General features: G+C 38.7%; 1 protein-coding gene across 1 annotated transcript in view; it reads left to right on the top strand.

Moving 5' to 3' along the window:
* MTX3 (metaxin 3) overlaps window positions 1–13778 on the top strand; it is a 760898-nt gene that overhangs the window by 314923 nt on the left and 432197 nt on the right. The window lies entirely within an intron of this gene.

Here is a 13778-nt window from a genome sequence, read left to right as displayed (position 1 = left end):
TTAGAGCATCAGCCCGCGGACCAGAGAGTCCCGGGTTTGGCTCCAACTAAGGGCATGTACCTCAGTTGCAGTTTGTCCCCAGCCCCAACTGGGGTCGTGTGGGTGGTGACCAGTCGATGTTTCTCTCTCTTCCTCCCTCTCTATCTGAAGATAAACGCAGAAATGTCCTCAGGTGAGAATAAAAAAACAAAGCAATCCTATCAAATCTACTACACTGTACTAATTTTAACTACTCAGAAGAAATAGAAACTATCTTGAACCAAGCAGGATTCCCGAGAATCCTGTATTTATTTATTTTTAATATATTTTTGATTTTTTTTTTTTTTTAGACAGAGAGGGAGAGAGATAGAAACATCAATGAGAGAGAAACATCGATCAGCTGCCTCCTTAACACCCACACTGGGGATGAGCCCCAACCTGGGCATGTGCCCTGACTGGGAATCAAACCAACGACCTCTCGGTGCAAGGGACTAATGCTCAATCCACCAAGCCACACCAGCTGGGCAAGAAAATCCTTTATTAAAAGTATACTCAATAATCATAGAATGCCAGATTCAAGACTGGCAGCTAATACCTTATTCTACTTTTTGCCTGGGTTCATACTTTATTGGCCTTCTTTACTCTGCTTCCCTGACCCAAATCCCCATAAAATATAATTACTCTTTCATATGATTCCTGAGAAAATGACATTAATACAAGTCATTATAGTAATGAATTTTGCTTGATATTTCATTTTTGTTGGAATACAGATACTATAGATATGCTCAATAAGAGAAGGAATTTGTATTCAGAAAAACTAGAATTAAAATGTTTATCTTCAGATTTATTTAAATCAGTTCACAGTTAAAATTCTAAAATACTTAGTTTACACCTATAAATAATACAGGGTGGGGCAAAAGTAGATTTATAGTTGAGCATGAAAAAGTTTATTCTTATATTACTTATTAATTAGTGTATTATTTTCCATATGAACAACTACTTTTGCTCCACCCTGTATGTCTGTTTTTCTACCAGACACAAATAAAGTTCTAGCCCTGGCCAGTTTGGCTCAGCAGTTGAGCATCAGCCTGCGGACAAGAGTCCCGGGTTCAGTTCCCTCTAGGGGCACGTACCACAAAAAATAAATAAGTAAAGTTCCATACATGTGCATTCAGATTTGAAGACTGAAAATTACTTAATAGCCCAGACCTCACCTATTCCTATCCCATTACAAGGTCAGATCCAAACTAAGAATAGTCAAAAGATGTCTTGTGGCCCAGAAGTACTCTACAAAACTAATGATCAATTATCCAAGGCGTGAAAGCTTAGAATGAGTCCATAGCCAAAAAGTTTACTTTAGGATAAATATTGAGATTGACCTGTCTCAAATTCCAAGAAAAGAAGTGAAGTTTTTGGAGTTCCTCTGACAAAAATATTTGTCAGATTCTCCTCAGAATGAATCTTGGCCTTCAAGTCGGCTTCTTACCAAGTCAGCCCTAAAAGTAAAGAGGAACATTCCTAGGGAATGTAACCAGTGGCATTTAACACTCTCCATTAATATCCTGCAAGACCATCTATAAATAAGGAAGTAAACCAAAAGCCCATGAATTTCAATTCCTCTTTCTAACATTTTTCTCTAATACATTTCAATTCTGATTTTTATGAAGATAAAAATGTCACCAAAATAATAATCTGTCATAAACAATATAAGGGATCATTTTTTATTTATTTTTAAAATATGTTTTATTGATTTTTAGAGAGAGCAGAAGGGCAAGGAAGAGAGAGAGAGAAACATCCATGAGAGAGAACATAGATTGCCCGCCTCCTGCATGTCCCCCACTGGGGATCCGGCCTACAACCTGAGCATGTGCCCTGACCTGGAATCGAACTGGCGACCTTAGTGCATGGGTGGATGCTCAACCGCTGAACCACACCGTCCCGCTGAAAAGGACACTTCTTAAATGACCTGTTTCACATGGGGGCCTACCTGTTACACATCATTTCCAGATCACTTAATTGGGGTTAGCACACCAACAAAGTAATGTTACCATTACTGGCTACCAGTACATACTAAAAGCTTTTTGGCTGTTAATCAGTACATGTTAATGCTTTGTACTTTGTGATACTAAACCATACAATATGATGGCATTTACGAAAATAGTATGTTACCTATAATACAAACATAAGTATTCAGTTAGGCTCTCTCCTCACAAAATCATATACTACTACACATCTGTTAACGAATTGCCAAATTAGCTTGAGTTTTTACAGTTTCTCTGTTTCGTTGTTGTTCACCCTACTGGCAACCCTACTGAAAACTAAAACAACTGTTACTTTAAACAAAAAGCTGGGAGCGCTAAAACAAGACGTTACTTTGTATCCCAGAAGTTGTGAGACATAGAAATCCCGCGTATCCTGGCCTAGAAGGAGATGACGAGCCCATGTACGAGGGCTGAACGCGACAACCCGACAGTCCCACTCTGCGCACCCTCCTGGAAAGTGAAGAACCGAGGCAATGTCACGCCCATTTAAAGCAGCCTCTGAAACACCATGCAGGGATCCCACAGCAATCTCCCTCTTTGGGTCCTAGACTGAGGGCAGGCACGAGGAAGAGAAACGAGTGAAAAAAACGTAAACGGTCCCAAGAGTCTTCAGAAAGTACAGCAGCCTGGGGGCCGCCCATAACTCTGGGAAGAGATCTTGCCGGAACCTCCCGCGAAAACAAAACCGTAGTTTCAAAAAAGTTCCCCGCGCCCCGCGCCCTCGACCTGGGCCTACAGGGCGCGTCCCGCTCCGAAACCCTCTGACTCACAGGTGTCCTTGGGACAGGGCCTACCGGCACCGCCGGCCCAGGAGCTCCAAGGCCGGAGAGCGACGGCCCCACGCGCTCGGCCGCAGCGTTCGCCTGGCCCGGACAGGCAGCGGCCGGAGGCGAGGCCTGGCTCCGAACGCGGACTGCGTTCTACACTCCGAACTCGGCCGCCGGGGGAGGCACGAGAAAAGCAGGGCCAGCACGGTGTGGGAGGTTGAGGGCGGTGGCAGGAGGCGGAAGACCAAAAAGTCGCCGAAAAAGCGGCGTAGAAAGCCCTGTCGGAAACACCCAGAAGACCGACGTGACCCCGGATGGGAAGAGCAGAGAAGTCACACTTCCGGCAACACCCCCGCCCCTCCAGCGCGCGCTTTGCTAGAATGCGCAGGCGCGTGACTGTTGGGCCGGGCCTGGCGGGAGCTGGTAGTTCAACCCCTGCGGCCTCCGGCGAAAGGCGGGGACCCTGAGGCTGGATGCCAAAGCTGGACCCCAAGCAGTCGGCGGAGGGCAGCCTGCCCAGGTTCACGAAGCAGTTCTTGGTCTGATAAACACTTTTTGGGGGGTGCATATATGTTTACCAAGGTTATATCCTCTTTGATAAACATTTTTAACTAGTTCGCTTTTCCTGACCCGGTTTTCCCCGACTCTTCTGCATCGATTTATATTAAGCTTTAATTGTTTTTTAATCCCCGCCGGTGACAGAGCTGCTTGGGCTTGAAAATCCTTTATTTATCACTTAAGCCTGGACTCAGCACCTTACCCATAGTAAAAGCTAACATTCCTTAATTCAACAAATGTTTCTCCTTATATTGCTATTCTTCAAATATTACTATTTCTTCTTGAGTGAGCTTAATAGTTGTAAAGATATGTAAGTTGTTGAATTTATTGAGGTAACTATGTTGACATTCCTTTATTGTCCTTTTAATATATAAAGAATCTACCCCCTCTCATTCCTGAAATTGGTAGTTTGTGTCTTTTTTCTCTGATCAATCTGGAGAGAGGCTTATCAACTTTACTGATCTCAAATCTCAAAGTCAGCTTTTGTTTTCATAGTTTTTCTCTATTGTTTTTATTTTTTATTTCATTTATTTCTGCTCTTAACGTTTATTTTCTTTCTTCTGCCTTTAACGTGTGTTTGAGTTTTATATTAATTTTATAGTTTCTTAACTTGAAAACTAAGGTCATTGATTTGAGATGTTTCTTCTTTTGTAATACAAGCATTTGGTAGGATGTGTTCCTCAAAGTACTGCTTTATCTCCTTCATTTCAAAATACTTTCTAATTTCCCTAGTCTCCAAATATTGAGGTATTTTCCAGATATCTTTCTGTTATTAATTTATAATTTAATTCCATTATGATCAGATAACATACCTTGTATAATTTAAATCATTTAAATTTATTGAGACTTGTTCTGTGGCCCAGAATATGCTCTGTCTTGGTAAGTGTTCAGTGTGCATTTAAAATGAATGTGTATTCTGCAGTTGTTGGGTGAAATGTACTATAAATGTCAATCACATCAAGTTGGTTGACACTTCAAATTTTCAAAATCCTGTAGAATTTAGAACATTAATTTTCTGTCTACTAATTCTATTATTCAAAGAGAAGTATAAAAATATCTGACTGCAATTATGGATTATTCTTGTTTTCTTGTTGGTTGTATCAGTTTTTGCTTCATGTATTTTGAAGCTCTGCTATTAGTTGCATAAACATTTAGAATTGTTGTTATTTTGATGAATTTATCCTTAATGAAATTGATTATGAAAATTACTTTATCATTATTAAATGATCCACTGTATTTTTTTAATTTTTTTCTTTATTTTTAGAGAGAGAGGAAGGGACAGGGAGAGGGAGAGAGAGAGAGATAGAAACATTGATGAGAGAGACCATCTATTGGTCGCCTCCTGCATGCCCCCCACCGAGGATTGGGTCCACAACCTGGGCATGTGCCCTGACTGGGAATCGAACTGGCAACCTCTTGGTGCATGTGTCGATGCTCAACCTCTGAGCAACACCAGCCGGGGTCAAATAACCCACTTTATAAATGACCCTCTTTTCTCTAGTAATAGTCTTTGCTCTAAAATGTACTTTATCTAATGGTAATACAGCCACTCCAGCTTTCTTTTTTATAGTGTTAACAGGGTATATTTTTAAAGAAAAGGTAATTCCAATTCTACAAAAATCCTCCAGAAAATGGAAGAAGAGGGTATAACTTTCCTGTTCATTCTACAAGGCCAGCATTAATTTGATGTTACAAGAAAAAAGAAAAAAAAAACTACATAAATATCCCCATAAATGTAAATGCAAAAATCCTTAACAAAATTCTAGCTATTTTTATTCCACAATGTCTAAGAAAGATAATACATCATGACCAAATAGGGGTTTATTCCAGAAATGCTAGGTTAAATTAACATTGGAAAATCAAACAACATAATTTACCATATTGACTAAGACTAAGAAAGTAAAACTGTATAATTGTTTCAAAAGACGCAGCAAAAACATTGGACAAAATCTAATATCTAATCCTAGGAATACAACAAAACTTCCTCAACTTGATTGGAAAAAAAAATCTATAATAAACAACATAATTACTGGTGAAGAACTGAATGTGTTAGCCCTAAGATTAGGAACAAAGCAAGGATTTCTGCTTTCACCACTTCTACAACATTGTACAGAGGGTTCTAGCCTGTTCAATGAGGCAAGAAGAAGAACTAAAAAGCATCCAAATTGAAAAGAAAGAAATAAAATTGGCTTCATTTGCAGATGACATGATCTGTGGTGAAAATCCAATAGAATCTACAAAAAAAATCTACTGGAACTGATAAATGAGATCAGCAAGACTACAGAATATGAAAATTAATGTACAAAAGTCAATTGTATTTGTGTTATACTAACAACAAACAACTAAAATTGAAATTTAAAACACCACCTAAAATAGCAAATATAGCCCTGGCTGGTTTGGCTCAGTGGTAGAGCATCGGTCTGCAATCCAGAGAGACCCGGGTTCAGTTCCTGCTAAGGGCATATACCTCGGTTGCAGTTTGTCCCGGCTCTGGTTGGATCGTGCAGGTGGCAACCACTCGATGTGTCCCTTTCACGTGGATGTTTCTCTCTCTCTCTCTCTCTCTCCCCCTCCCCACTCTATCTGAACAAAAAAATGGCAACATGTCCTCAGGTGAGGATAAAAACAACAACAGAAAATAGCAAATATAGCCTGGCTTGTGTGGCTCAGTGGTTGAGCGTCGACCCATGCACCAAGAGGTGACCAGTTCGATTCCTGGTCAGGACAAATGCCCAGATTGTGGGCCAAATCCCCAGTGGGGGGCATGTTCTCTCTCATCAATGTTTCAATCTCTCCCTTCCTCTCTCTTTAAAATCAGTGAATACAATAATATAAAATAGCAACAATACTATGCAACTGTAAGAAAGAAAGATCTCTTATTCTTTAAGACGACATAGAGGGACCTGGAAAGTATTATCCTAATCGAAACAAGCCAAGCAGAGAAAGACAAATATCACATGATCTCACTTATTTCTGGAATATAATGAACTCAACAAACTGATGAACAAAATAGACCCAAAGTCATAAAAGTATGGTACAGACTGACAATCCTCAGAAGTGGGGGGAGGGATAAACCACAGGACTTATATGCATGTATGCATAACTGATGGACATAGACAACAAAGCTGGGGACGAGGTAGGGGGGATGGGGAGGAGGGTGTCAATGGGAAAAGGAGAAACATCTGTAACAAAAATAAATAAATAAAATAGCAACAATAATATGAAATACTTAAAGATAAGTTTGATCAAAGATATACAAGTTGTACACAGAAAACATAAAATATGCTGATAGAAAGTTAAGAAGACAGATATGTCATGTTTATGGGTCAGAAGACTCAATATAGTAAAAATGTCAATTCTCCTCCACATTGATCTATAGATTCAACACAATTCCAATCAAAATCCAAGCAGACTTTTTAAAAAATAATTGACGAAGTGATTCTAAAATTTATATGAAAATGCAAAGGACCTAAAATAACCAACTTTGAAAGAGAAGAACAAAGTTGAATAACTTACACTATACTGCCTGACCTCAATATTTATTATAAAGTTACATTAACTCAGGTAATGCAGAATTGAAGTAAAGGAAAAGAAACAGATAGATGAAACTAAATAGGAGTTCCAAAAATAGTCCCATATATGGTCAACTGATCTTCAACAAAAGACAAAGGCAATTAAGTGGAGGAAAAGATTTTTCAGCTAATAATGATAGAACATTTGGATATCCTAGGCAAAAGTAAACAAAATCTTACAGTACATGTGAAAAACAAATGGGCCAGCCTATGTGGTTCAGTGGATTGAGCGTCATCTCATGGACTGAGAGGTCCCAATTGGATTCAGGTTGGGGTGCAATGCCCAGGTTGCTGGCTTGGTCCCCAGTAGGGGGTATGCGGGGGGGTGGGGGAGAGTCAGGTGCAGCCCAGCTGATCAATGTTTCTTTCTCATGAATGTTTCTATCTCTCTCTCTCAAAAAATAAATACAAATATATATTTTTAAAAATACACAAAATGGATCATAGATCTAAATACAAGACTTCAAACTTCTGGGGGAAAAAATAACAGGAAATGTATTTGTGACCTTAAATTAGGCTAAGATTTCCTGGGTATGATACTTAAAGTTAACTACCCTTAAAAGAAAAAGAAAAAAAGTGATAAATTGAACTTGGTCAAAATTTAGTACTTCTTTTCAAAAGACACTGTTAAAAAAATGAAATGACTAGCCAAAAATTGAAGAAGATATATGCAAACCACATCTGATATTTGCAAATCACGTATCTAACCTTGCCTCCAGAATGTTGTTTTTAACAACTCTCATACCTCAATGGTAAGAAGATAATCAACCCAATAAACAAATGGGCATAAAGTATGAATAGACACAAAGAAGCCATATGAATGGCAAATAAGCAATGAAAAGTTACTCAATATTGCCCTGGCCAGTTTGGCTCAGCGGTTAGAGTGTCGGCCTGCGGTCCGGAGAGACCCGGGTTCGGTTCCCGCTAAGGGCACGTACTTCGGTTGCAGTTTGTCCCCGGCCCTGGTTGGTCGTGCGGGTGGCAGCCACTCGATGTGTCCCTTCACGTCGATGTTTCTCTCTCTCTCTCTCTCCCTTCCTCTCTCTCCCTCCCACTCTATCTGTACAAAAAAAAAATGGAAAAATATCCTCGGGTGAGGATTAAAAAAATAATAATAAAAATAAATAAATAAATAAAAAAGTTACTCAATATTATTAGTCATTAGGGAAATACAAATTAAAGCCACAATGAAATATCAGTAACTACCTATTTAATGGTAACATTGAAAAGACTAGCCATACCAAGTGTTGGTGAGAATGTGGATTGACTTGAGCTCAAATACTTCACTAATGAGAATGTCAAATGATGCAACTTCTTTGGATAATGGCTTTGTCAGTTTCTTTAAAAGTTAAACATAGAGCCCTGGCCGGTTTTGCTCAGTGGTTAGAGCATCAGCCTGCAGTCCAGAGAGACCCGGGTTCGGTTCCCGCTAAGGGCATGTACTTCAGTTGCAGTTTTTCCCCGGCCCTGGTTGGGTCGTGCGGGTGGCAGCCACTCGATGTATCCCTTTCACGTTGATGTTTCTCTCTCTTTCTCTTCCTCTCTCTCCCTCCGGCTCTGTCTGAATAAAGAATGGAAAAATGCCTTTGGGTGAGGATAAAATAAATAAAACCTTATTAAAAAAAGTTAAACATAGATTTACATGTGACCCAGGCATTCTACTCCTGGGTATTTATCCAAAAGAAATAAAAGCATATGTCTACACAAAGACTTACACACAAATGTTCATAGCAACTATGTTTATAATAGACAAAACTGGAAACAACATAAATATATGTCAACAGGTGAATGAATAAGCAATTTATATGTTCATATTACTCAAAATAAAAAAATTAACCATTGATATACATGCAACATGGATGAATCTCAAAATAATTATGAGTGACAGAAATCAGACAAAAATAGTACATACCATATGATCCCTTGATGATCGTTAGTGAGAAAAAGAAAGTCACTGGTAGCCTGGATAATAAGAGAGTAGGGTAGAGGGCTGAGGGCAGAAGGAAGATATTGCAGAGGAATACAAGGAAACTTTTGGGAATACTACTCATGTTTATTATCTTGATTGTTGTGATAGTTTCATGTGTATGTTCATATATGAAAACATGCAGTTTATGTGTCAATTATATCTCAAACTGTTTTTTAAACAATTTTAAAGAAAAGAAAATCTATTGATCCATGTTGCACTTTGAATGAATCTTTTATACTGTGCACGATTTTAGCATCCTACAGTGGTCAAATGGAAATACTGGTTCACTGAGTTATGCATATCCTCTAAATATTGACATATTTCATCCTATACTATCAAAATATCACATTTGTTAATATCACTTCCAATCTCATCAGACAAATCTTTAGTATTTAGAAGACATCAAAATCAATGTTGAGCCCAGCCAGTGTGGCTCAGTGGTTGAATGTCAATCCATGCACCAAGAGGTCACCAGTTCGATTCCCGGTCAGGGTACATGCCCAGGTTGTGGTCCCAATCCCCAGTGTGGGGCACGCAGGAGGCGGCCAGTCGATGCTCTCTCTCTTCAATGTTTCTATCTCTCTCTCCCTCTCCCTTCCTGTCTCTCTAAAAATCAATAAAGAAAAAAATTTTTTTTTATAAAAAAATGGATCAGTGTTCATGCAACTTTCACAAAATCTTACTATTTTTTGAAATCACAATTATATTAATGACAACAAATACTATCATTTGCTTTTCTCTGAACTGGTAGTTCCACTTCATTTATTTTTGAAAAAATATTTGCCAGCTACCCAAATCTAAAGGACCAATTTGTTGTTAGTCAATATTTTAATAAAATGACAAAAGCAGCTCGTTCAGCTAGCAATTCAAATGATCCCATAGGTGCTTTTCCTTGAGACAATTACAATTATTTGGTATGCAGAAGAAATGCCTCATGAATACTTCTTATTTTTTCATACAAAATATTTTCAGCCATGCCGGTGTGGCTCAGTGGTTGAGTGTTGACCCATGCACCGAGAGGTCGCTGGTTCGATTCCAGGTCAGGGCACATGCCCAGGTTGTGGGCCCAATCCCCAGTGGGGGGCATGCAGGAGGCGGCCAACCGGTGTTCTCTCTCATCAATGTTTCTATCTCGCTCTCCCTCTCCCTGTCCCTTCCTCTCTCTCTAAAATCAATAAAGAAAAAAATTTTAAAATATTTTCAAAGATGTGAACTTAGGGGTCAATATTTAATAGAATTAATAAATGTACTGTTTCATTAGTAACATTCTTTTTTAGTTTTTTAAAAATATGTTTTTATTGATATTTTAGAGAAAGAGAGATGAAAGGAGAGATAGAAAAAAATCTATGTGAGAAACATTAATCAGCTGCCTCCTGCATGCCCCCTACTGGGGATAGAGTCCCAAACCCAGGCATGTGCCCTTATGGGGAATCAAACCGGGACCTCTCAGTTCATGGGACGATGCTCAATCCATTGAACCACACCAGCCAGGCTTAAGTAAAATTGTCATATTTTTTAAACCGCAAGAGAATGGTGATGAAGAATACAAGGAATATTGATTTGTGCCAATGGTCTTCAACTGGAGGTGATTTTGCTCCCTGGGAACATTTAGCAATGTCTGGAGACATTTTCAGTTGTCACAACTTGAGCGTGGCCATGGTTGCTATTGGTATCTAATGAGTAGAAGGCAGGGATGCTGCTAAATATCCCAACTATGCACAGGACAGCCCCCACAAAAAATATTACCCACCCCAATATTCCATTGTATGGATGTAGCACATTTTGTTTATTCATCAAGGGATGGACATTTGAGCTGTTTCACATTTTGGCTATTTATAAATAATGCTGCTATGAACCATGTATCAGTTTATGTTAAACATATGTCTTCAATTATCCTGGGTATATACCTAGAAGTGAAATATCTAGGTCATATGGTAACCCTGTGCTTAATTTTTTGAGGAACTGCCAACTCTTTTCCAATGTGGCTGCATCATTTACATTTCCACTAGCAGTCTATCAGTGTTCCATTTTCTCCAGATACTTGTCAACACTTGTTATTTGATTATAGCCATCTTAATGTGTGTAAAGTAGTATCTTGTGGTCTGCAGTGATTTGCTTTGTAACCATCAAAGTAAATGCTAAAAAATGAAAAAGGTAAATAAAATTCTTGGTGTTATTATGAAAATAATTTTGACCTCATGACTCCTGAAAATGTCTGTGGATCATATTTGAAAATGGCTAGAGCAGGATACTGCAGAATACCTAACAAAAATTAATAGTAGAGAGATTTCCTGGGAGCTGACTATCTGCCAGGCACCTTGCCAAGCACTTTATACAAATGATCTCTTATAATCTGAATAACTTTCTCTAAGATTGCTACTTTTGTTATGTTCACTGTACAGGTGAGAAAACTGAGTCTCAGTGAAGTCAAGCAACTTGCTCAATGTTCCACAAATAATTCCAAAGAAAAGCTTTGACTCTAAATAGCCTGAGTCCAGCACTCTGTCTCCTCCCTAGCATAGTAGAGGTCCTTCCTACACCCAACCCCAGCTTTGGGGCAGAGTCAGGGAAGAAGGGCAGCAGTAGGGACTTGGGGGCTTTTGATAAAGTAGTTTTTGTGATTATGAATTTTATATTTGGCATATGTTTGATGTCTTGAGCTTTTTGTGATGTGCTTTTATTTACAACTTTGTTCTTGTTTTATTAACTTACATCCCCATTCTTCTCTCCCTAATATTTTCTGCTCTATCTAATTAAATTTTTGCTTTCTGGAAAGGAGATGAGGGCAGAGAGATGGGTCATTCAGAGAGAATCTGATAATCACCAGTCTACACGACCCTCTTGGTGCAGAAGACAGTCTTAAGAATCCACCTACTGAAGAAACTGGAAAGAATTTACAACCACGTGCTGGAGCACTCCTTTCTTTGTGCATAACTGTGCTTCTGTACATTCATAAATTCATCTTCAGGGCTTCACCACTTTTGATTAAGCTTTGATATATATTAAAAACAAAGATGCAACCTCTCCCTAGGACAAGTAAAATAATATAAAGATACTCTGGGGAGAAAAAACATTACGCTGAAATCTGCCATTCCTTCTACAGTGTGGGACTGCAGTGGTTTGTTCTGGATGTGGTCATGTGTGGAACAGAGCAGAGTGGATAAAAGCAATGACCACTCTTGTGCTTTGTACCTGTTATGTGCCATCTCATCTGGTTCATCTGTGTGTCTTTGGGATGCAGTGGTAAAAAGGACTGACCCAGTCCCTATCCTCATGTAACTTATGATCAGAGAGAATAAACTTTATAAATTTGGAAACAAACATTTAGTTTTAATGGTGATAATTGAGTAAAGGGAAATACATGTTTCTATAAGAGCAAATAACTGGGGGATCTAACCTATTATGGAGGGTGTGGCTGCTCTAGATATGTGCTGCTCAGATCTCCTGTGTGGGGAGCATAGTTGACAACCCCAGCTGCTGCCTCTCTGGATCTATGGCCACAGTTGGAGATGAGGCTACGCTTCTCCTGAGCTGCAAATGGCCAATGACTGAGCACAGCAGGAGACTAGTGCCAGCCCACCCTGCAGGACACAGGACTCCTCTAATAGACATATCTGACTTGGGAACTCTCCATTTTTGCCTAACCAAAACTTTCTAAGAATAGTGATGCAGTCTTTTTCTATCCAGTTCTCCTTCCTTCTCCCTTTCTTTCAGACTTCCACTGGAGCCCGAGTCTTTTCCTGGTTACTCTCACTTCCTCCCCTTTATCTTTCACAGGAATCTTCTCTTCATAAAACTCTTGCCTGTCTTATCCTATCTTAGCACTCACTTCCTGGGAGACCTGAAATAACATAGCAGCTTTTTCTGAGAAAGTGCCATTTAAGCAGAGACCTGAAGGAGTAGAAGTTAGATGAAAAGTTGAGAAAAGGAAAAGAAGTCCTGGTTAGATAGGAACTTGGCACAGTTCCTGCCATGTGGTTAGTGCTCAATAAATATTGCTTGACTAAATGGAGTGCAAAGTGCTTTATGTATGGCATATATTTATTCCTCATAAACAATTATACCAAAAAAGTTATGTTATTATCCCTAATTCACAAATGACAAGCTGTAAAGTAGCTTGACCAAGGTCAGGCAGTAGTTGAAAAGTATAGCTAGTAAACAAATTTAGATTTGTTTGTTTCCAAGCCTGTTGTTTTTAACTGCTCGACTATCAAGTTATACTGGCTCCTTAAAGAGGAACCGAAAACGGGCTTCAAAAAGAATATGCCTGTAATATAATCTTTTTAAATTCATAATTCATCCAAAGTTCACTGCCTCTTCTAAAAGCAGGGCAGAGATATTCAGAATCACCCTAATTATTTATATGAAAGACAAGATAACTGGAAAGGATTTCATTAATGGAGTCTATGATGTAAGGAGAGTTCTATTATAAATAGAGAAACAGTAGGTTGGAAAACATTCTAGGAAGTTCCTCTTCTTTAAATCATACCATATGGAGATACACAGATGTCTTTCTAATTACGAAGGAGTGACTGAAACCAGAGGTATAGGATAGAGTTAGATGTTTATTATAGTATTAAAACTCTGTAAACTTATCAACTTATTACTTTCCAGTGTGATCCTTCACGTATCATAGGTACACTCTTTGGTATGCAATATGAGAACACATATTAGCTATCAAGTTGAACAGTATTCCTGGGAATTCACAATACACTACTCTATAATTCTGTCTCTAATGAGTTTATTGTACAATAATCTCAAAGAATGATTACAGAATATTAGAACCCAAAGTTTAGCAATTATCCCTGCTCCTCGTTTTACATGTAAGAAAACAATGGATGTATTAAAGATAGAAAAGGAAATAAATTAGTATGTACTGAGTCATTTTAAG

The sequence above is a fragment of the Molossus molossus genome, unplaced genomic scaffold (genome assembly GCF_014108415.1).
Source record: "Molossus molossus isolate mMolMol1 unplaced genomic scaffold, mMolMol1.p scaffold_m16_p_3, whole genome shotgun sequence".
Taxonomy (NCBI): Eukaryota; Metazoa; Chordata; class Mammalia; order Chiroptera; family Molossidae; genus Molossus; species Molossus molossus.
This window is presented reverse-complemented; position numbering and strand designations above follow the sequence as displayed.